This window comes from Macrotis lagotis, chromosome 2 (assembly GCF_037893015.1).
Source record: "Macrotis lagotis isolate mMagLag1 chromosome 2, bilby.v1.9.chrom.fasta, whole genome shotgun sequence".
NCBI lineage: Eukaryota > Metazoa > Chordata > Mammalia > Peramelemorphia > Peramelidae > Macrotis > Macrotis lagotis.
The window spans coordinates 21398198-21421899 of record NC_133659.1 but is presented as its reverse complement, the minus strand read 5'-3'; the positions used below and the strand labels follow the sequence as shown (position 1 = coordinate 21421899).

The following is a 23702-nucleotide window of genomic DNA, read 5'->3' as shown; positions in this document are numbered from 1 at the left end:
CAATTAGATTTTTCTCAATATAATATGGACTCCATAGGAAGATAATAAGCTCTGCAATACTAGAAGTCTTCCAAAGCTGGATAATGACTTGTAAGATAGGATGGAGAGAGTTTTTGTATACATTTGGGCTGGACTAGCTGATTTCTGGAATATTCTGAGACATACACTGCAAAACTTTATGACACCTGTTTCATATGGTGCACATACCGACCATGGGTCCAAGTCAGTTTATCAACTAAACTAAACTTCTGATCAGTGAGTGAATGAATGAAATAGATAAAAGAAGAGTCTACATCTTTAGTCTATATCTGAAATTGGTAATACTTATTTGTGGCAGAAAGGAAAGATTTGAAGGAGTCCCCAGCTCTATAGAACAAATGACCTGGGATGAAAGAAGTTCAAAATTTAAAAGGGGGAGGAGGGTGGAGAAGAAGACTGAAGGTATATCTCTTTTCCATTTTGAGGAGAGTGTCCAGGCCAGCCCTGCCTTCCTCCCTCTCTGGCTCTAATTTGACTCAGCAAACTTTCTAATTCAAAGGGTCTGACGCTAAGTCCTTAATAAAGGCTGGTTTCCCTCTCTGGACCCCACCCAAAGTATCAGATCTGATGTCAGAAGACTGAGGTTCAAAACCAGATGTGGCTACTTACAACCATTATGAAGTCTGGGAAGTGTAACTTTCCTGAAAAGGAAGGGTTTCACCTAGATGACACGTCTGCTATCCATACAGCATCTAGGACTGTAAGATTACATGGACCATGCATTACCTTCCAACTCTAAATCTGAAATCCAGGACAGGATACCTGAAAAGCCAAGGGCAAAGAAATTTAAATAATTTAGCCTTACACTGGTCATCAGGCCTGCTAGAGAGAGCACAGCATGAGTCCCTCCATAGAATAGATTTCTAGGAGTAGAAAGAAAAATGACAAGTAAACAAATATGTCTCATACAGCTCTCATGGACAAGTCATATACCTCTTATGCTCTTGACTGATTCATTCAGCTCTTGGTGATCAGACAGAATAATGTTGATCTCAGGAACTAAGTAAGGTTTGTTACTTTGGGTAAAGTAAGGAACATGAAAGGAAAGAGAAAATGGTAAATTAAGATTTTTCAGTAGTCAGATGAGGTTGCTGAGAGACAGCAAGATCAGACAATCTATGGATCAGATAAATGAAGTGGGCATATTTAGCCTAGAGGATAGAAGATCATTGAGGCCATGTCACCATTTTAAGGTTCCAAAGGTCTGAGGAACAGAGGAAGGATTGAGGGTAGAAATAGAAACTATGAATGGTAAATTGCAGAGGAGTAGATCTAGGCTTGATTGGGGGCAAAAATAAAGCAAAACAAAAACCTCCCTACAACTAGAAGTTTCCAAAGGACTTAGCTCCATCCAGGGTGGCACTGAAGGCCTTCCAGTGGAGACTGAATAATTGCCCAAAAAGTGTGTTTCCCCTGTGTCAGAGCTGAGAAAACTGAAGCCCAGAGATCAAGGGACTGGTTCAAGATGACCCAGCTACTAAGTGCCAAAGACCAGATGTAAATGCAGCCAGCTCTAAGATTTGGGTTTGAATCATGATACAAACCATCAATGATAGGAATAAATATGACCAGGCTCAATATCCATTACAATTTTCAAAGGCAAAAAGAAGCCCTGAAAGTGAGTGACCCAGCTTAAGGAGGATGTTCAAAATAGAAGAGGGACAGGATCAGGATGGTGGGATGGCCTAAGAGTCCGTAAGTCAACAAGCAGTTATAGTCAACAAGCAGTTATTGTTTTTAAATAAAACAAAAATTTATTAAAAAGGTTACAAGACCTAGGAAGGGTCTGTGTGTGTGTGTGTGTGTGTGTGTGTGTGTGTGTGTGTGAGAGAGAGAGAGAGAGAGAGAGAGAGAGAGAGAGAGAGATAAAAGAACAGCCAAGCAGTCTTGGCTGGGCCATTGTCAGAGAAGCCTGCCAGCCAACAAACATTTATTAAGAGTCTACTATGAGTTAGGCAATATATTAAATGCTGGGGATACAAAGAAAAGTTAAAAAAAACCCCAAAACTACCACCACCACCACCACAGCAACCAATACCTTCCAACAAGGAGTGTGCCAGATAACGAGACAGGCAAAATGCAAACAACCACGTAGACATAAGTTACATACAGGATAAATCTGAGATAGTTTCAGAGCAAAGGTTGTAAGATTAAGGAGGGTTGGTACAGAGTTTTTCACCAAACGTGGGATTTTATCTGGCACCTGAAGAAAACCAAGAGGTGGGGATGAGGAGTAAAAGAATTCCAAACACAGAAAACAGTCAGTTAAAATGCTCAGAGTAAGGAGATAGAGCTTCAGGTACAAAAAATCAACATGGAAGCCAATATCACTGGAATCATAGAGTATTTGTGAAGACAGGATAGGATGAATGGTTCAAAAATTGGAGAAATAGATTTACAATTTAACTGCTAAGTGAAAGATAGATGGGAGTGAGGAGAGACTTGAGGCAGGGAGACCAACCAGAAGGTGAAAGGGGTTGAGAGTTTAAACCAGGGCTACAGCCCTGTCAGAAGTCATCTTAGAAATTCTTAGAAAATTTTTAACATGCTGCATCCCGTATCTTAACACTACATTCCAAGCTCCCTTCCAGCTGAGACAGTCTCTACTCTATGGACCCACCTAGCTCTGAAATTCTAAAACACTTTCCACAAGAAGCTGGGTGACAACAATCAAGGGGCCCAGTCATTCAAGAAGGGGCATTATGCACAATTCAAAACAGCCTTTCATAATGAAAATCAAATGCCAGTTTTAAACTCTAAATACCACTTAATTTTAAATGATCAATATGATGAGGCATGAATTGCAATTCCCCTGACTTCTTCTTCTTCACATCAGAAATAACAACCAAAAAACCAATTGGAATGAAATGTCTAATAAAGACAAAAGAAATAGATTCCCCATACCAGAAAGTCCTTGGTATTTATTCCTCTGGGCAAGTCACGTCTGTGTCAAAGCTTGAGAAAAGCAGTTTTGCATGCTTTCCAACTGGGTTACAATTCCTCCAAGGACCAATTTTCTTGCTTATTGAAATGCCACCCCCTCTTCTCCTACTTCCAATAGAAACTGAGCTTTCTTCGAAGGAGTATGCAATATGCATGCTAAAGGACATGGTACTTCTGAAGTCTTTTACCACACTGAAAAAGAAGGCCACAGTCCAGATCCAATTCCACAAAATCTGGGATTGTAGAACAACATTTCTGGCAAGCACTTCCACAGAGGAATAAAGACAGAAATCTCTAGGAAATAGAATTGAGGGCAAGTTGTGGATCTCTCACTGAGCCTCAACCTCTTGTTTTGTAACGTGAGATGGTTGGGAGAAGTAATCTCTAATGGAGAGGTCCCACATGGCTTTAAAATTCAAATTGATAATATTCTAAGTTCTGAGTTTAAGAATTCTAAATTCTAACATTCTCTGTCCTAAGATTCCCCCTGGGTCTTGTATCCTCTCTTCTAAGGTTCCCTTGCATCTCAGCCATTCTGTGCTCTATGTTCCAATGCCCAATATTGTGAGGTTCCAGATCTAACATTATATAGTCCATTTAAAGGTTGCATGACCCGGCTAGACTTCATGTCAGCTTTTGAAAAGGATAATATTATCTCAGTGGATAGAGTCTTGGGATTAGAGTCAGGAAGACTCTTCCTCTCAGGTTCAAATCTGGGAAAATCACTGAAAATAAGCAGGAGACGAAAATGGCAAACAATGCCAGTTATTTCTTGACTTGAATGAGATCATGAAGACCTAGACACAATTGGAAAAAAATGGCAGAACCATGCCCATGATATTCAGTCCCCTAAACGTTGTAGTGGTTTGGCATTTTACCAGCTGTTTAACAATTCCTTGTATCCTTGACATATAAGCGACACCCATGACTATTGAATCGAATTAATGACTACTATTTTTAATATGTTCCAACAATCTAAGGTCTAAGCAACTCAATATCTAAGAGTCACTTACAAACTCAGACATCCTAAATTCTATGGTCTAATATTCTAGATTCTAAGGTTCTCTCCAATCTTTATTTACTTTCTGACATTCTAAATTCCAAGATATTTCTCAGGAATGATGTCTAAAGTCTAAGGTCCCTTTCGGAATTCATGATCAATGTTCCCATTCACCTCCAAGCTCCCACACCTGATGTTCCAGATCTGACATTGCACTGCTGTAAACTTTACCTCAAAAACAAGCTATCTTCCCCAGGGAAATATAGCTCAAAAATCCACCCTTTAATATCAAACAAAAGCCAACAACCCTGAATTAATTTTAAGCATTCTCTGAATAGACAATGACAAGAAACAAAGTTATGTTACCCACCTAGGGAAGCCGACAAACAGTCTTTGACAGCCAGTAAAGCTTGGGCACTTCTCACAAAGGAGAGGCTTCACAAAGGAGGAAGGACAAAGTACACAGCTTGGATCATAATTATGTCTGGAATGTGAGGCCTCTCAGATTACTGGCTGACTTCAACTCAGGTACTACCTCCTACATGAGGTCTTTCCTTAATTTCTTGTTGCCCATGTGTCCTCTATCCCTCTTCACTGTCTCCTTCTTTCTCTTTCCTATCCTCTCATTTTCTTCTTCTATTCCCCATTCTCCTCCCTCTCCTCCCCTTTCTCCACCTTTTCACAACTTCCATTGGAACATATGATGCTACACTCTATTATTATTCCAAGGTCAGTAAGTTTATATCCCCTCAAGTCAGCAAGGTATCAGAGGTAGAGGCACAACTAAACACCACCTGCATCCCTTAAGCATCCATTCTACTTTTCTGATGATTCAACTTTGATGGTCAGAGCCATCTTGAGTAAATGAGCTCTCCACCTATCATTCCTCATTCTTACCATTTGGAACAAGCCTCTCATCTCTTCTTTGTTGACTTTCGTTATTCCTATCCTTTAGAATCCTTGTTTGTTGCAGGCTGTTCACACCCAAACATGGGTCTTTTATCATTGCCATTTTTGTAATACATAAATCTTAAATCTTCCAAGGTTGCAGTGGTGATGATGATGATGATGAGGAGGAGGAGGACGAGGATGATAATGATGGTGTGTATGTGTATATGTGTTTCTATGACATGCCTTGCTGCCACCTACAATACTATTAGAATATTTTTCTTGACCCTGGAGTCAGGAGGACCTGAGTTCAACTTCAGACTCAGTCACTTAATAATTACCCAGCTGTGTGACCTTGGGCAAGTCACTTAACCCCATTGCCGTACCTCACTGAGGAAGCTTGGAATCAATAACCAAGTTTCATGAATCTTCAAAGGCACTCCAGTCTGACCTGCTGAATTCTGGGGAAGAATTGAAGACACATACCTTCCTCCTTTTTTGTGTAGAAGCAGGAAATAAGGATATGGGATAGCATAAATATTGTCAAATTAGTCAATTTCTTGACTAGTTTGACTGCTTTTTCCCCCCCTTCTCTTTTCTCTCTATTTTTTGAATGTATAAGACAACTTGACTTGCCCAAGGTCACACAGCTAAATAAGAATTAAGCGTCTGAAGTTGGATTTGAACTCAGGTCCTCCTGACTCCAGGGTCTATGTTCTACATACTATGCCACAACTTCAACTTCCCCTTCCCCTTTTAAAAGAGAGAATGACTCACTGAGAAAGGGGAGGCAGGATCTAATAGAAAATGAAGGTGATATAAAAGATATCAATACAACTTTTAATAGAAAAAATTATTGATAGAAAAGTGACTTGCTCAAGGTCACGCGTGGAGCTAAAAGCTAGAATTTGTTCCATGATTTCCAATCTGGAGATCTCAATCTGTTATAAGGGGATTTCTGATTGATGGAGTGCCTCTTCAGCAAGAACTTTTTACATTAGCAATTAATTGCTCCCTAAATGCTTGCCTTCCTTACTTTCCTTTGTGCACTCAGGTTACTCAATGCTTTGTCCTAATTATGTTGGGTGGTGCTGGGGAAAGAACTCCATATTTGTAGGCAGAGGACTTGAAGTCAAGTACCTGTGTGATGTTGGGCAAATCACTTGAAGCCCTTTGCAAAATGAGGGGAACTGGCCCAGGTGACCTCTAAGGGCCCTTTGAACTCTGAAGCCAGAAACCCTTGGGGTAGCATCATCGTTCTCTCCTATTCTCTCTAGCTTATATCTCTGATCTTTTACTCTTTTTTTTTAGGTTTTTGCTAGTCCATGGAATTAAGTGGCTTGCCCAGAGCCACACAGCTAGGTCATTATTAAGTGTCTAAGGCTGGATTTGAACTCAGTTACTCCTGATTCCAGGGTCGGTGCTCTATCCATTAAGCCACCTAGCCGCCCCCTGACCTTTTACTCTTAACTCTTTCCCTGGGACCCTGAGCTTCTGCCTGTTGAGTACCCATCACACATAGCCTGAATTCTGACCCACCATGCTCTTTATGGCCAACTAGCAGAACCTTCTGATGTAGACCCCTTTTCTGCTCTTGCCTTAAACCCAGTAGTCAAATCAACACAACCAAAATACCCTTCTCCCTTGTCACCACTCCTTTGGATGGGTTGACTTGACCTATTAGAATGTGAGTACCTTGAGGGCATTGTATTCTCCTGTATTTACATCCTCACGATTTAGCAAAGTGTGTGACCCATAGTAGGGCTTTATGAAGTCCTTGATTGTGGTGAAGGCTTAATGGGATAGAGTGGAATGGAAGCTAGAGTTGGAGTTGGAACTCATTGATTCAAATCCTACCTCCATCATTTACTATCTGTGTGATCTTGGACAAATCATATAACTTCTCTGGACATCAGTTTCCTTCTATATAAAATGAGAGATTTTGGCTAGATGATCTCAAAGGCCTCTTCCGGATCTCCACCAAATGTCTGAAAACATTTCAAAAACCTTCAATCACTAGGATTTAACAAATGTGTGCTATGAGTGTTTCTTATTAAATTAATGGAGTTGACGGACCCATAAGTCACCCCCATACTAGTATTAGAACAGCAACTAGCCAAAGTAGTCCCATCTCCATTTAATTATTCTTGTTTAAGTGTTCAAGGTGAGCAACAGGGTGTGCGAGGGAGGGACTGACAAGCATAGCAAGGAGGAGGACTGAATCTTTATCTTCTAGAAACAAAATGACCACTAAAAATTAAAACTGACTCAATATTTCTCAGCCAAGTTGACTGAAGACCTTATTTCACGGGTGCAATAAAAAATGTCCACAGGAAAACACCATCCTCAGTAGGTCCGTGAACAAGGAGAGGACACTAAAATGGTAGTCTGGCCTAGACTGGCTTATAGTTCTGCACACTGCTCCCAATAAAGCAGATGTAGTTTAGCTAATGAGGGGACTTTCAGACTTTGGGTATGTTCAGCTCCTAGCTAGAACAGCACGTATGTGACTCTGCCAGAGGAAATTCTCTCTAGGCAAAGTTCACTGCCTGCTTGAGGCCTTGAGATGCCCTTTGATCTTGAACTGAGACTAACAGTGAAAATCAAGAGTTTACATGTCTATTAGTGAATCACATGATACCCAGAACTGGGAAAAGATCTCAGAGACCACAATCTGATGTGAACCTAAATAAAAATCATGTGTTCAGCACCCCAAGAAACTGGCCAGTTTCTGCAGGAAGACTTCAAGGCACAGAGAACTACCCCATTTTAGGCAGCCTATTCAAGGCTAACTCTCATTGCTAGCAAGGTTCTTTTTATTTTGCCTTCCAAGTCCAATACACTGACTTGTAAAATCAAGAAGACTGAGTCTCTTATACTGCTTCTAACACAAGCTATATATCATAAACGAAACACTTCTCCATGAGCCTCAGTTTACTTATCTTGAAACATGATATCTATAAACAATAATTGCTATGTCACCCCCCAGAGTTACTGAGCTTCAACTGGATAACATCAATAACATTTTTTGCAAACATGGGGGGTGGCAAAATGGATGGGGGGAGTTGGCCAAGTTGATCTAAAGTTATAATTTCATTGGCGTGATTAGGAATTATGTCATTTTTGTCTTCGTCACCACCGGGCAAAGCACCGGTAGACATTTAATAAGGACCTGCTAACTGATGCTAGGAAACTCCTGGCTAGCAACTTCCTTTCACCCTTGAGAGTCACAACTCTTCTGGATCTTAGAAACCTGCTGAGGCAAGGGGGTATTAGGTGAGTTAAGTGTGGTCCTAATTAATTTGCGTAAGTCAGTGCTTATAAACCAGTCTACTTGATTTAAGGTTGATACTACCTTCCTTAAAGTGTGATGGAAATGTAAGATATTATTACTTATAATGTATTATTATTATGCTATTTAACTTGGCTTTTTGTCACTTTAAGACCTAAGAGGCAGGACTTCTCTGATGTCTAACTTCTGATTGGGTTTCACAGTCAGAATGCATCAGAGTGGGGTCTTCCAGGATCCACCATCAATTGTCTCTCTGATATATCATGCTAGCTCTCCCAACAGGTCATTGAAATATTATCAAGCAACTAAATGAAAACAGCTTAGTACTATATAAATACCAACTATCATCATCATTGCCATCATCATCATCATCATCATCATCATCATTATTATTATTATTACTTTCATCTTCCTTTTTTAGATGTAAATTTTGAGAAGACCCAGTTTAGGATTATGGGTCATGGCACCTCACAGCTTGAATCTAAAACACCACTGAACCACCACTCAGCCTCCAGCCAAATTTTCCCATTTCCCATTTGCTGAACTAGATGGTGGCCAGTCAATCAATGCTGTGCTCATAGCCAGAGTCCTGGTCCCCTTTCACTTGTTCCTTTAGTTACTTGATCATGAGCTGGAGCTTCCAAAAGACCACTTCCCCATCTCCAGTCAAATGGAGGCAGAAGGCTTCTGCTGAGCTGCCCCATGCTATTTACAAGGCCAGCCACATACTGTTGAGCTCTGTGGCATTCACTGTTTGGGAGGCCAGTGCCAGCATTAAGTGTCTGTTCCATGATTGCAAGGGGCACCTCAGCCTAAAGCTGCCTCTGGGTATTCCTGACCTCATTATCATAGCGCAGATGGAAAATTCAAATGAAAACTGGCCTCAAGTTTTGGGGAAACTGATTGTTTGCAAGAATGCAATGATTAAGCCTGGGGTTGTTTTACTTGCTGTCAGTCTACTGGCCTGTGAAGACAAGGAAGTAGAGGACTCATAGGATTTCAATGGAATAATCTTAATCCTGAACATCTAAACAAGAATTGGGATAGGAACCCTCTCCCAAGATAAATGGAGAAAGTATTAAGTTTGGGCACCTGAAATCTCACCATTGATGTTTCTAGCTATGTGACCCTGGACAAGTCACTTAATCTATGACTCGATTTCTTCATCCGTAAGATGGAAAAATAAGAGAACCCACTTTGTAAGGTTGTTTTAAGGCTCTCAAGAGATTATGTAAATTCTAAAAAGCTATGTAATATATAAATGTTAGGTAGTGATAGTAGCAGATATATAAGCTCCCTAAGGAAATGCATTTCTTCTTCTGTTGTCTTTGTATGTCCAGAGACTGGTAAATGAAGTACTGAATACATTTTTCACTGGTTGGCAGGTTGATATAGGAGGGAATTGAACCGGGATTGGAAGAAATTGAGAGAAGCTAAGAGTTAGAAATGAGTAAGAAAAGTTCAAGATCAGAGATAGCTTGCCTAGAGTCAGATGGAGCATCTTCTTGAGAAACAGTATTACTAGTAATGGGGGTGGTAGAGATTGTGATGGAAGAGGGTCTTCTTGAATTCCTATGGTCCAACCAAAAAATCAATCAACTAGCATTCAGGAAATTTTTACTATATGTCTTACACTGTGGAAAGGACTGGACCTAGAGATAAGCATGAAACAAGAAGTCCATATTCCTTTTTTGCCTGTTCGTTTGGAGTTTTTTTGTAAAGCAATGGGGTTAAGTGGCTTGCCCAAAGTCACACAGCTAAGTAAGTATTTGTCCGAGATCCAATTTGAAGTTAGGTCCTCCTCATTCCAGGGCTGGTGATCTATGTTGGGTCACCAAGCTGCCCTAGTCCCTAGGATGAGATGATTAGATGGAGCTCACATAGCATAGAAGCTCTCTGAGGTCAAGGGCTGCTTTTTCTTGGTTCTTCTATCTTTCCTATCAAGCACAGCATTTATAACATAAAGATCTCATAAAAAACTCACTGAGTGACAACCATCAAGGCTAAGACATGAATCCCAGACATTACCAAACCAGTCTATCATATACTTTTTACTTTCAGAAGTCCTGCTTGAATTTGTTTTCTATGGGCAAAATCTCCAAGAACTCTAGGTCTTCCATATTCTTTTTTTTGTAAGCCAATGGGGTAGAGTAACTTGCCTAGGGTCACACAGCTAAGTAAATATTAGTTGTCTGAAACCAAATTTGAACTCAGGTCCTCCTGACTCCAGGGCTGGTACTCTATTTACTGCATTACCTAGTTGCTGCAGTCTTCCATATTCTAAAAAGGGATCAAAGCAGAATTTCAATTGATCAATTAATCAAAGTTTATTAAACACCTCTGAGTGTTGGGACAAAAACCAAGTTGTTTCTACCCTCAAGGACATAACAATTCCTTATGGCATGTTACTGATGAAGAAACCAAGTCTCAGACGGAGTGACACTATCTACTAGTGGAGAAATGATATGAGATGTGAAAATAAAAAGTCATGATTTCATAAACATGGAAATTTCTCCCCCAACCCTACCCCAATCCCTTTAATCATTTTTTTTATTGTTACAGCTTAAAAAAAATTTCCTCTGGCGGTCCATCTCCAATGAGTTAGGCAAGTTATTAGATAATATACTTACAACTGATTACTAGGACCACCTAATGTATTTCCTAATTGGAAGGAGTCACCACAGCTCATGTTTTCCTTTAAGCATGAAGTTAGGAAGAACTAGGGTCACCTCCTCAGCTCAAGTGAAGGAATGACAGTGACAATGATAATAGAGTTACGGACTCTCAGAACTTCCCTGTTAGAAAAGTCCTCAAGGGTTACCCAATCTAACTCATACCTAAACTCGAATTCCTCATTCAACATCTCCAAACAAGAAGTTTGATATCTTGCTGCAAAAATATTAGTTTAGGGATTTATTTGTCCCTACTTTCCTTGAAGTTCTAATGATGATAAACTCATTCCTTTTGGGGTGGCTCTAAATATTGGGAAGATAGTGACAATGATGATAACCATGGCATGCGACATGAGATGGATATGCCATGAATAGAAAAAGGCCCACATTGGAATTGTCATTAATTTTCTATGTGACTTTGGGCCTGGAATTTCATTCTTCTAGATGTTATAAAATAAAAGTTTTTGGATTGGATGGCACCAAAGGTACTAGACCCAGGTACAGATCTATGATCGTTTATAGTCCTGATGAACTTAAATGTTTTTGTCATTTAATTAACGATTTCATCGATGGGCTTTTATTAAATACCTACTATATGCATAATGAGCTCACAAAAAAGAATCCCTGTTCTCAAGGAGTGCAATATCTAATGGGTAAAACAACATGTAAATGGATGCATACAAATAAGAAATACACAAATGAAATAGTAAATAATCATCATAGGGAGGGCATGACCATTAAAGAGATCAGGAAAGGTCTGGTAGGAGGGATTTGATTTGGGCAAATGAAGTCAAAAAAAGCCAGGAGGGAGAAATTAGGGGTGAAAGAATTTATATTTATAGAGACACACAGTAAAGACAAGCAGTAAAAATAAATGCAGTAAGATGGAGGAGTGTCTTGTTCCAGGAACCAAAAGACGACCAGTACATGAAGAGTACATGGGGATGAGAGAGGTACAAGGAATATGAAAAGGTAGAAATTAGGTTCTGAAGGGTTTTGAATGCATTAAGTATGAATGTTTCATCCTTACCATTATTTTGTGAGATATGTCAGCAGGGAAGGAATTAGTTCATCCCCAAGACCTTTGAGGAAGAGGTAACCTAGGAGGAGAGATTGCTTTCCCAGTGTCACAGAGCTTATTAACATCAGAATTGGGAATTCAAACTTTCAAACTCAGATCTCATTCCAAATCTAGAAACATGATTTCCCCCCCACCCCACCCCCACTTCTTTGCACATGTTCTATTACTAGATGTTTCCCCCTTTTTCCCATTTTTCAAAACCTTCCCAAACTCTGACAGGCCGCCTGTTCAATAAATGCATATTGCTAATAATAACAATTACTTCAAAGCAAACATTTTCTCTCCAGATTTTCTCCTTTATGTCAAAATGGCCCTTATTTGTTATTCAAGATAATGGGAATGGGCCACTTTTATTGACTTCTCAGGCTATGAGCCTGCAGTTAAAGGGCTGAATGATGGGGTTACTAAATGGGACTTTCCATAGATGTATGTCGAGATGTGAAGCAGCAGCCCTGGCCATTGTGAAAGAAACACAATTATTTACACGCAAATTTTGAGGCATGGGGTGTATTTTGCCCATTTTGTGATACCCAGACAGGATTTGATTTATTGTGCTCCCTCCCTCCTGAGACCACTCATAGCAATGTTTAGGCCTCCTCTAGCTTTTGCTGTCTACATTGCATTTCATTGCTTTGTAATAAAAACAACTGATGTTTGTACACTGGTCCATGTTTGCAAGTGCCTTCTTTCTCAAAAACAACCTGGAAGGGAGAGGGTAAGAGGGCATGTTGACCTCCATCTTATAGTTATGTGTGTATAATTATATGTGTGTGTGTGTGTGTGTGTGCAGATCTTATATATGCTATTTATAATCTATTTATAGATAGGCTATATATAGTCAGATCAAATTTGACTCTATCTTTTTAACTAATGAGGAGAACAAATGATTGTGAACAAGTCCCTGGCTGGATCTCAGGTTTCTCAGTGGCAAAATGAAGAAATCATATTACATCCATCACACATAATCTTAAAAGTGAAACCTACTATATACCTCACAGGTCTGTAGTCAACTTGCATGAATAGAAAGTATTAGAAAATCCAAGCAAGGAAGCATTTATTAAGTGCCTGCTGTGTACCAGACACTGTTAGACACACAAAAAAGAAACAGTCCCTAGCTTTGAGAAATTTACAGAGAAACCAACCAGAGGAGACAACATAAAAATATCTATAAAACATATGTAAAATATTGCAAAAGATATTATTATAGAGTTGAGAGTAGGGTTATATCCTGACAGCTAATGCTGTTGGGAGGTGGGGTGGGGAGGAGAGGTTGAAAAAGAATTCAATAGAAGAGAGCCCTAGATTGGGGATTATATTTACTTTTATAACATGACTACTGTAATAATGTGTTTCATGGTTGCACATTTTTCATCTTCACCAAGTAACTCGTTTGCTCAATGGTGGAGTGGGGTGGGAGGATGGGAGAGAATCTGGAGTTCAAGGTTTTTGGAATGTTGAGATTTGCTTTTGCATGTAGTTGGGGTAAAAATTGTAAAAAGACAGGAGATCTTAGAGGACAGAGTGAAAAGAATTCCCCCATTCTAGATACTGGGGACTTTCAAGGCAAAGGGATTCACACCCACATCTCTGACTCCATTCACTAGGATGCTTCTCCATCAAATACCTGATTTCCACTTCCCTGCCTCTGTGTACCTTAAGGACAGGTTGATCAATTATCATCCCAAGCGCAATACTTATCACAGGGCCTTGTCTAAGAGAGCATCAGTCATTAAAGGTATGGATTGCTTTGGTTTTTATCTTTGTATTTCAAGGGCCTAGAAGAGCGTCTGTACACAGTAAGCACTTAATAAATGTTTGCTGCTGGATTAACTGAGAATAGCAGCTTGGTTATATGGAAGCAATGTGGTATACTAGGAGTAGCAATTGTCCAATGAACTAGCATTCATTGAGTGCCTACAATCTGCCAGGTGCTGTTCAGTGCATAGGTTCTTAATCTTTGTATGGCCTTATACAGTCTGAAGTCCTGAGTTCAAATCCTGACTCAGTTATTTTGTGATACATAACCATTCCAAGCCTCATTTTTCTCACCTATAAAACTATGCACTGCCTATAGGACTCTCTTGTGGGGAAATTGCTTAGATCAATAAAGAAAGGGCAACTTGAAGGAAAGGTTACCCGAGTTTGTTGAAAATAGCATTAAATTATACTTAAAACAAAGCAAAGCCTCAGCTTTGAAAGGGAGCAAACCCAGCTTGTTTTGATAGATTCTCCCTCACTATCCCAATGCTTAGCTTTGAATTTCTTGGGATGATTTAAGTTCCTTCTCAGACTCCTCAATCCAGACCTCACTCACATCTCCAAGGTGCAGTTCTGTTTATTCTCTTCCAGAGAACTGAGACAAGCCAAGTGCCGAGCTACAGAAGGTATTTTTCCAGCAGCAGCATCTGCTTTCTTGGCCACTTTCTCAGAAAACTGCCTTGGCTGCTTTCCAATGGCTGGTGGTCAGACATAACTACAGTGCTCAGGAGCTAGCTGGCTCTCATCCCACCCTTCCCATCCTTCCCTGTCCTGAGCTGCCCGTTATACTTGTCATCTTGCAAACCTCTGATTTACTTTTTACAAAGCCATTGAACTAAGGCAACTTCAGAGATACTAACTGGCAAAAGCCAAGAAGCTAGCTCCCTACTGAATAATGGCTTTCAAATTTGTGAGGCAATGCTAGGTTCTGAGGGAAAGCTTAAATAACTACCAGCATCCCTTTTCTGCTCAAAGGATGAGGAAGAAAAAACAGTCTAAGGTCCTAAGAATCCTTCTTTGCAATTCAACAAATGTAAATGAGCAAGTCAATCATTCAATGCTTCATTAGCAGGACGCTGAACTAGAACCTGGGGGAAACTGAAAGTTTAGACAAGTTGGAGACTTTGACCTCATGGAGTGCGCCATCTAGCAGAGAAAGGAGATATATACAAGTGGTGACAATAGACAATATGTCATAACTATTATAGAGGTATCATGTGAAATCTGAAAAAAAGTCTTTACTGATGTGTGAAAGGCAACAGCTATCAGAAGTAAGTGGTGCTTCATTTAGGCATGGATGTGTTTGGAGAATCTGAAGGAGAAGAGGGAAGAGAGAGTGATTCTAGGCCTAAAGAACAACTCAAATAAAGGTACGGAAGTGGGAATTGACAGGGTATAAGTATAGTCAAAAGAGAGTAATCCAATGGACTAGGACAGAAAAATACATCAAGAAATATGTATTATAAGTTTTTTGAGGTTGTTGTTGTTCATCTTTTATTATTTCTTTGTTTCTTTGTTTATTTATTTATATTAATTTTTGCAAGGCAGTGGGGTTAAGCGTCTTGCCCAAGGCCACATAGCTACATAATTAAGTGTCTGAGGCCAGATTTGAACTCAGATCCTCCTGACTCCAGGGCTGGTGCTCCATCCATTGTGCCACCTAGCTTCCCCTCATCCTTTATTTTTGAAGAGAAAATCATGGGGAAATGTCAAGATTGGTGCATGAATAGGATTTGAGTGAGGCAGAGTTATCAGGCTCCCCCTGACTTCTAGAGTTATTGAGGGTAGATTAGTTCCAGATAGAAAAGTTTTCTGAATGCCAGACAAAGTAACCTTAATTTTACTGATTGAGGATGAGTAACTACGAAGTATCTGAGAAGATAAGTGACCCCCTCAGATTGATGTCTGTGGATATCCACCAATACATACTTAGATGCCTAGACCCACACACATAATCTCAGAATTAAAGGAATAACAGAGAACATCTAGTCCAACCCATCACCAGAGATGAATCCTCTCTATAGCACATTCAAGAAGAAAGCATTCAACATTTCTTCCTAGTGCAAAGAGTGGTAAGATAATGATACAAAACACTCTGACTCTAGGATGCTATTCTACGGTTCTGATGTCTTAGATGAGGTTAGCAGCAATGGAAGACATGAGGTTACTTTATTTAAATCACAAAAATAAAAAAGGAAGATTCTCTGCACTCAGTGACTTTCTAATCTGGTAGGGAAAGTAAAAATATGCTCTCCCTTCCCTTCCCTCCCACAGGATAGGACTTGTGTTTCCTATATGCTCACAGGAATAATTATTTTTATTTAAATTTAATAAGTTAGTCTTGGGACTTGATTAGTTCATGGTTTCTGTGGCAATTTCCTTGTTACCAAGGAACATAAAAGTCTCACACCATATGATTGGTGGATTTTTACAAACTACTTAAGTCATCATATCCTGCCCTGCTGACTAGTCAGGTTTCCCCATGAAGATGGAAGGAAAAGAAACTAAATGGCATTCTATTTTATGATTCTTGACGCATTATGGCAAAGCAAACCTCCTTTTATTATTTGTTCCTTGACTAGCAAGTGCCTCATGTAATTCCAACATCAAATCTAAACTAAGAACCATCTGGCATTAAATTCTGGAATTCTAAAATTCTACCACATATAATGATTCTTCTTCAAAGTCTCTGATCTCTTTGGTATTGATAGCCCCTCCCTCCACAAACAAAAATGGCAAACTTCTTATGCTTAAGAAGACCTTTGATTTTCTGACTCTCAACATTCACTGACTGGTGGCTCACTTTCTTACAATAATCCTTTAAAAACTCAGAAATGTGGATCCTGCAAAGGCAGATACCCCAAAAGCACATTCTATTTGGCTAGAATGTTGAGTTTAGGAAGAGGAAAGTTTAACCAAGACTGAAAAGTTGGTTGGAGTCAACCAGTCAGCCTTAAATGTCTTGTCAAAGATCTTAAATTGAACCTAGAGGCAATTAGGAGTATTGAAAAATTTCTGAGCAGAGGAGACCCATGGGGAGACATCAGCTTTAAGGTGATTACTTTGGCATTGTACAGAAGACGGCTGGCAGGGAAAAAGAATGAGAGAAAGGAGACCAATTAGGAGGCTGATGAAATATTCTAGGCAAGTGGTGATGAAACACAGTTGGTAGCCTTGTGAGTGGAGGAAAGGGGACAAGAGATATTTTGAAGGTAGTATTAGCAAGAAGGAATTTGAAGGAATGGAGGAAAGGATGAGTTTTGGAGTAACTCTGGGGCAATGAAACTTACAGGACAGTGTTACCCTCATCCCAAAAAAGAAATTTTGGCACAAGGATGAGCTAGGAGAAACTCTAATGCATTTCATTTCACTCAGCTTAACTTATGGAGGTGTCACACTGAACTTAGAATCAGGAAGACTCATCTTCCTGAATTCAAAATGGGCCACAGACACTTGCCAGCTGGATGATCCTGGGTAAGTCATTTAACCCTATTTGCCTCACTTCTCCTATCTGTAAAATGAGCTGATGAAGGAAATGGCAAACCACTTTAGAATCTTTATTAATTCACAAAATGTGGTCATAAAGAGTCAGGCTCAACTGAAACAACAGCTGATCATAAGATAAGAACATAGATTAAGATTTAGAAGGGATGTGAAGCCATGATCTAAGACTAACTCTCTCATTTTTTACAAGATGTAACTGAATCTCCTAAATAAGGCTATCTAAACCCAGATGCTCTTGAAAACAAAGCTATTGCTCCTTTCACAGGACCAGGGAGCAGGCACAGTTAATCAGAAATACTTGGATTCATATCCTCATTCCGATGTTTAATAACTGTGGGATATGAGAAAAGCCACTTAACCTCTTTTTAAAAATCAATCAATTAAGATTTATTGAGTGCCTACCATATACCATATCATTAGAAATACAAAAGGAGCCAAAAGATAATTCCTGACTTCAAGGAGCTTATAACCCAGTGGAAGACCCAAAATGCAAACAAATATCGATAAAGCAAATTTTTGAATAAATAAATATATATTATTAGGAATGTTGCTTTATAATTATTATCTCATTTGATTCACATAATAACCCTGCAAGATTGAAGTCATTATTATCCCCAGTTTATAGTTGAGGAAACTGAGGCAAATGAAATTTTTTTTGCCCTGGGTCATAGAACTAATTGTCTGAGACTGGATTTGAACTCAAAAATCTTGATTCCAGGTCCACTGCTCTTACCATGGTGTCACTTAACTGTCCAAAATTCCTCCTATCTTAGGAAGAAGAAAATGAATAAATATTGATTTCAACTTGCTAGTCATTTTTATACCCTTTCCAATCTTTTTCTTTATGAAATGTAGAATCCAAATGCAGGCTAAGACAAGAGTATAAAAACTATGATTCAAGGAAGCACATCACATAAGTCCAATGATGAGGTCTAGAAAAATATTAAGAATGAAAAGAAGGTAGCAGCTTGGTGGTGCAGTGGATAGAGCACCAGCCCTGGAGTCAGGAGGACCTGAGTTCAAATCTGCCCTCAGACATTTCATAATTACCTAGCTGTGTGGCCTTGGGCAAGTCACTTAACCCCATTGCCTTGCAAAAACTAAAAAAAAAAAAGGAATGAAAAGAAGCATGGGGATCTTAGGTGCAGTTGGACGGAATAAAGAAAATAGTGACAATATTACAATTAATCAATATGGATTTATTAAAAAGCAAATACATACAGGCTCTAGGCTATATCCATCTAAATTAGTCAGAATATGAAGCACTAGGCTACTCCAACTACGTTTATTATTGTAATAATGACAATGTCAGCCTGGCAATCAGGAAGAATCAGGTTCAAGTCTCATCTCTGCTATGTACTATCTGTATGACCCTCCCCCCTTATAATCTTTCAATTGTTGTTCTTTTCAATCATGTCCAATCTTTGTGACTCCTTGTTGGAGTTTTTTTTTGGCAAAGATGCTGGAGTGGTTGACCATCTCCTTCTCCTCATTTTACTGATGAAGAAACTGAGACAAACAGAGCTAAGTGACTTGCTCAGGGTCACATGTGGTTTTGAGGCCAAATTTGAACTCATGATTTTGTGACTCTCAGTACTCTGTTCCCTGTGCCACATAGAGAACAGTCAAAGAGAGATTGGGCAACTAAGACTAAATTGTAGACGAGCCTACTCTGAATTTTCAGAGGATATCTCTCTCCTGGAAATTTTCCCTACACCAATGTAATCAAAAATCCAACAAATAAATGATAGCAATAAGATCTAGTAAAATGAAGGTAAAAGGGGGGAAGATGAGAAGAGACGAAGAGCAAATAAGCCAATTTTGTTCCTACCTTGTAAAAGTGAATTTCTGAACTGAATATTCCATAATATGTAATTATTTCATATTTAACCCTTTTTGTCTGTTACTGTATTTAGATAATGAACTTTATAGATTACTCTTTGCTTTTTTATAAACAAAGTGTTATGGAAGAAATGGATTGTTTCATTGCATTTGTATCCCTAGCCCTTAGCAGAATGCCTGAAAGAGCAGGAAATTGATACTTGCTGACTGATGATTATCTAGAAGGTACTGTGCTTACAGAAAGGTTTGTGAAAGAGGTAGCATCTTGAAAAGGAGGAATTTCAACAGGTGGGGATGAGGGGGGAAAAATCTGTTTCCTTATGCAATAGAAAAAATGTGCCCTTAAAACACACATACACACACACACGTCTGACCCCAAATTTGGCTCTAAAAAGACATCCAGATTATTGCCTCTATTGGGTTAGCCCACTTGTAAATTGGGCTTGACTATTTTGCCAAGATATTCCACACCAGTAGGCTTTCCATTAGCACCACTCAGTATTATGTGGCTTCCTCTCTCTACCTGTTTGGTAATGTTACCCAGCTTTTTTTTAACATTCACCATTTGACTCTGGCAGGCAAGGATAGTTCTATTCATTACTGCTAGAATCCCCCTTCTTTCCCCCACCCCCTTTTCTTGCCTAGAAAACTGAGGGTAGCTGACTAGTGACTGAGCTAATGATTAGTGCACCTTGTCTTTTTAGAGATTTCTCAAGGCCCCAGGGCTATTGTTAATTATGGGATGGAGGTGTAAATCTTATATTCCCTGCTCCTTTCCTCCTAGGGAACAGCTTGTTTTTAGAGAAAAGAGATGTATTGAGATGGGCAACTTTGTCTCCCCAGCTTATATAGCCTCTGGGCCTTTTTCCTGGGCATTCCTTTCTGGTCTCTTAGAATTCCTGGATTCTCTCAAAGGGCATGCTTGAGTACCATTGCCTACATAAAGCTTTCTTGACCTTATGGGCAATTATTGTTCTTTCCCACTCAAAATTTCTTTTATGAAATTGTATCTAGCTGCCTTTCTCTCAAGTATATGTGTCCAAACATGGGATGTGGTGCCTTGGTAGCTAGTTAGTTTTCTGACATTGCAGCTTTGAGAAAACACTGTATAAACATATTGAGGATGCTGTAAAGGGAAATTTCTATCTAGGAATGAGTTGAATGTGTGGGCTCTGTGGGTCTGTCCAACTTGGAGACTGTGATTTTCTCAAGAGCATCTATTTCCTAAAAATCTTTGAAAGGCTAATAGCTCGCCACCAGGGAATCTCAGTCTGTTGTGGTTGAGCATGCCCAGTTGGCAGAATGACCCCAGAAGATTCCATTAAGTATTAGTAGTCACACCTTTTCCAAATGAGAAAATGAGTTCAAAGAACAACAATGATTTGCAAGGTCACAAAAGCCAGTGAATATTGCAAGTGCTGATTCCAAATTCTGTCCTCTTCCTATGGTAGAAATGACTGACCTTGACATCATTGAGCAATATACTTGACCACTGGACCAGTACTTGTCATTGCCCCTTGAACTGAAAGGCAGATAATAGAAATCTGGAAGGGGCAGGTAATACAAGGGAGTCCTGAGTCTCGATCCACCATGATCTCAAAAGGATAGAAAAATGGTTGAATGGAATAGGATGAAATTCAAAAGGACACATTTAGTGGCTGTTACTACAAAAGGTTATTGTGATCTTGAACGGTGTTTAGAGCTTTGTTTTCAAGGATCCTATGCCTTCTGAAGAATTAAAAATAAGGATCAGTCCCTCGGAGGTCAATGAAAGGTAGGTAGGCCAGCTGCAACACATAATAAGTATTTATGAAAAAGAATCCCATTCGAGATTTTTAATAGGACGGCCACATTGTAACGCTTCGAGGTGAAAGTAGATGTTCCGCATTGATATTCTCTGGATATGAGGAAATGGTGAGAAATGTTTTCAGTCCACTAGGTGGACCTCCTAGCGGCAAAGCCAAGGATGAGAATGACAGGAAGGACTAGGTATAATCTGTGTATGAGGTATAATCTGTGTCTTTACCCCCCTCCCAAAATAGAGTTAATGGGGATTCCTCTTTGGGTACTGGTTGAACTAAAAGGTCTAAATTGTTTCTGTGATTTTTCTCTCTATTCTTCTGAAAATTTCCCCAGCTGTTCTGTGAAATAACAGAGCTTAGAAAGCAAAGGGACAAATCCTTCAGAATTTTTTTTTCATGATTGATTTGAAGAAAAAAAAATGAGAGATATCTCGAAAAGTCAATCTGGGTTTGGAATCAGAAGAAAATCCAGCTACTGTTCAACCCTAGGCAAATTCTGTTGCCTTTGTGAGCCTCATTTTCCACTTCTGTAAAAGGGAGATTCAATCAGACTAGATCATAACTACAATCTCCTCTAAATCCCTAATTCTCTCCATTAGAATACAAAGGTTTACAGTTGGCTTCATCCTCTGAGAACACAACCGTACAGATGATTGACATGGAGGGAAAATAGATACACATGTTGGGGTCAAATCAAACACAGAGGGCTAAGATCAGGAAAATACAACTTAATTCAGTCCGACATCCTCGTCAACCCTCATTAATGTGAGACAATTAATACATTCCATTTTTCATGGAGATGAAAATATTTCTAGGGAGCAGGTCAATTCCATTCATATGTTCTAAATTTGGGCTCTGCTGGGGCCAGGTGACCCCATCAGTGAAGATAACTCAAATTCATTATACAAAAGGGCTCCCCTTACCTTCCTAGGAGCTCACAGGGAACTCATTTTGGAGCTAATCACTCAAATATTTTTTTTTTCCTCTCTCATCTCCCCAACCTCCTCATTGAAAGGGAGATCCACAGTGCTGTCTTTTCTGACAAAAGGCAAAGTAAGCATGCATTATTCATTGGCATGAAAGGTATCATTTCATCTGTTTATTTTCTAATTAAGCAAAGGCAGATAAAGAAGCAGTCAATAAAGCTAAGTGATTTTTTCCCCCTCTCCATAGCTAGGAATTAAAAGGAGAATAGTATTAATATGCATTTGGGAGTCAATCAAAAAGGACTTAGTTATCAAAGTATCTTGCAAGAGAAATAAAAACACAGTAAGGGAATTAGGGAACTTGATGCAGGAATCTCCAGGGCCTTTCAGAGTTTATACAAACTTATCCTCCTCAGAACCTTGCTTTTCTCATATGTAAAATGGGAATAATAGAAATTGCCCTATGGAGCTATTGTAAGACATGGCTATTTGTGAGCCAAAGAATATGGAAAGGTAGGGATTTCTATAAGTCCTTACAAAATGAGAGAGGGAGGAAGGAACTGAGAGAGCACCTCATAGCTCTTCCTATTACCTCACGGGCAGCATTCCCTAGTTCCCTCTCTCTTTCTCTCTCCCATACCCAAGAAGTAAATTTAGGACAAAAGGTATAAATGCCATCCAGAACTAAAATCTACAGATTAACAGCTTCCCTTATTGTGATCATTAGTTTGAATCCATTTTTTTCTTCTCTACTCCAACAGACATATATGCCTATATCTGTATGAATGTGTGTATGTATGTGAGTGCATACACCTATATACATATATATATATACATATATGTGTATATATATACATACATACATACATATATATATATATATATATATGTATATATAAAATGAAAGGCAGGTAGGTAGTGCAGTGGTTAGAATACCAGGTCTGGATTAAGAAAGATTCAAATTCCTAAATTCAAATCCAGGGTCAGACATCAACTAGCTGTGTGACTCCAGACAACTCACTTCACGCTATTCAGCCTCAGTTTCCTCATTGGTAAAATAAACTAGAGAAGGAAATGGCAAACCACTCAAACCACTCCAATACTGAATGCTTTGGCCTTCATTTTTTTTTGTTTGCAAGACAATGGGGTTAAGTGACTTGCCCAAGGTCACTCAGGTAATTATTAAGTGTCTGAATCCACACTGGAACTCAGGTCATCCTGACTCCAAGGTCGGTGCTCTATCCACTGTGCAACCTAGCCACCCCTTTTTCCTTCATATTTGAAGAAGACCATGGCATCAGGGAAGTGAGGCTATGACAGCACATGAACTGTATTTGAGTGAGGGGGTGCTATGCTATCACTTTCTCCTCCAAAGTCATCTGGGTCCAGGGACCAGACATGAATCAGGATGACTGGAGATGGTCCTGGATGCTAGGCAATCAGGATGAAGTGACTTGCCCAAGGACACACAGCTAGTGTCAGAGGCTGGGTTCAAACTCCCATCCTCCTGATTCCCAGGTCAGTGTTCTATCCATTGCATCATCTAGCTTCTCTTTCCAGTATCTAAGAAAACCCCTAAATGGCATCATGAAGTGTCCATCATGACTAAACAACAACATGATGAGAAGTTTGGACTAGATCATTTCTCTCATGGTCCCTTGCAGTCCTAATTCTATGCCATGGTATGATCCTATTCCCCTCCTTTCCCTTTAAAGAGATCTTTTTTATGTTGGTGGGTAAGAGGAGGGAGAACATATACTATCACTGTCAAGGCTGAAAAGTACCTTGGCCCAAGGGATGTCAGAAGTACATGGAACCTTAGGTAGAAGAGAAAAATGTTAGTACTGAGAAGAAATGCAGAACATAGAATATAAGGGCTAGTTAAGAATTTAGTGCGTATTAGGGTAAATCTAAAATGAACCTTAGAATTATGAATATCAGAGTGTGAAATTTAA

At 39.4% G+C, this 23702-nt stretch overlaps 1 protein-coding gene across 6 annotated transcripts in view; it reads right to left on the bottom strand.

Moving 5' to 3' along the window:
* The window catches only part of DAB1 (DAB adaptor protein 1), a 297592-nt gene extending 293152 nt beyond the window's left edge, over window positions 1-4440 (bottom strand). For all 6 annotated transcript variants that reach the window (XM_074221333.1, XM_074221337.1, XM_074221334.1 and 3 more), the window contains exon 1: window positions 4353-4440. The gene's annotated coding sequence lies outside the window, so the exon portion shown is untranslated. The remainder of the gene's footprint in view (window positions 1-4352) is intronic.
* Between the last annotated feature and the right edge of the window lie 19262 nt (window positions 4441-23702).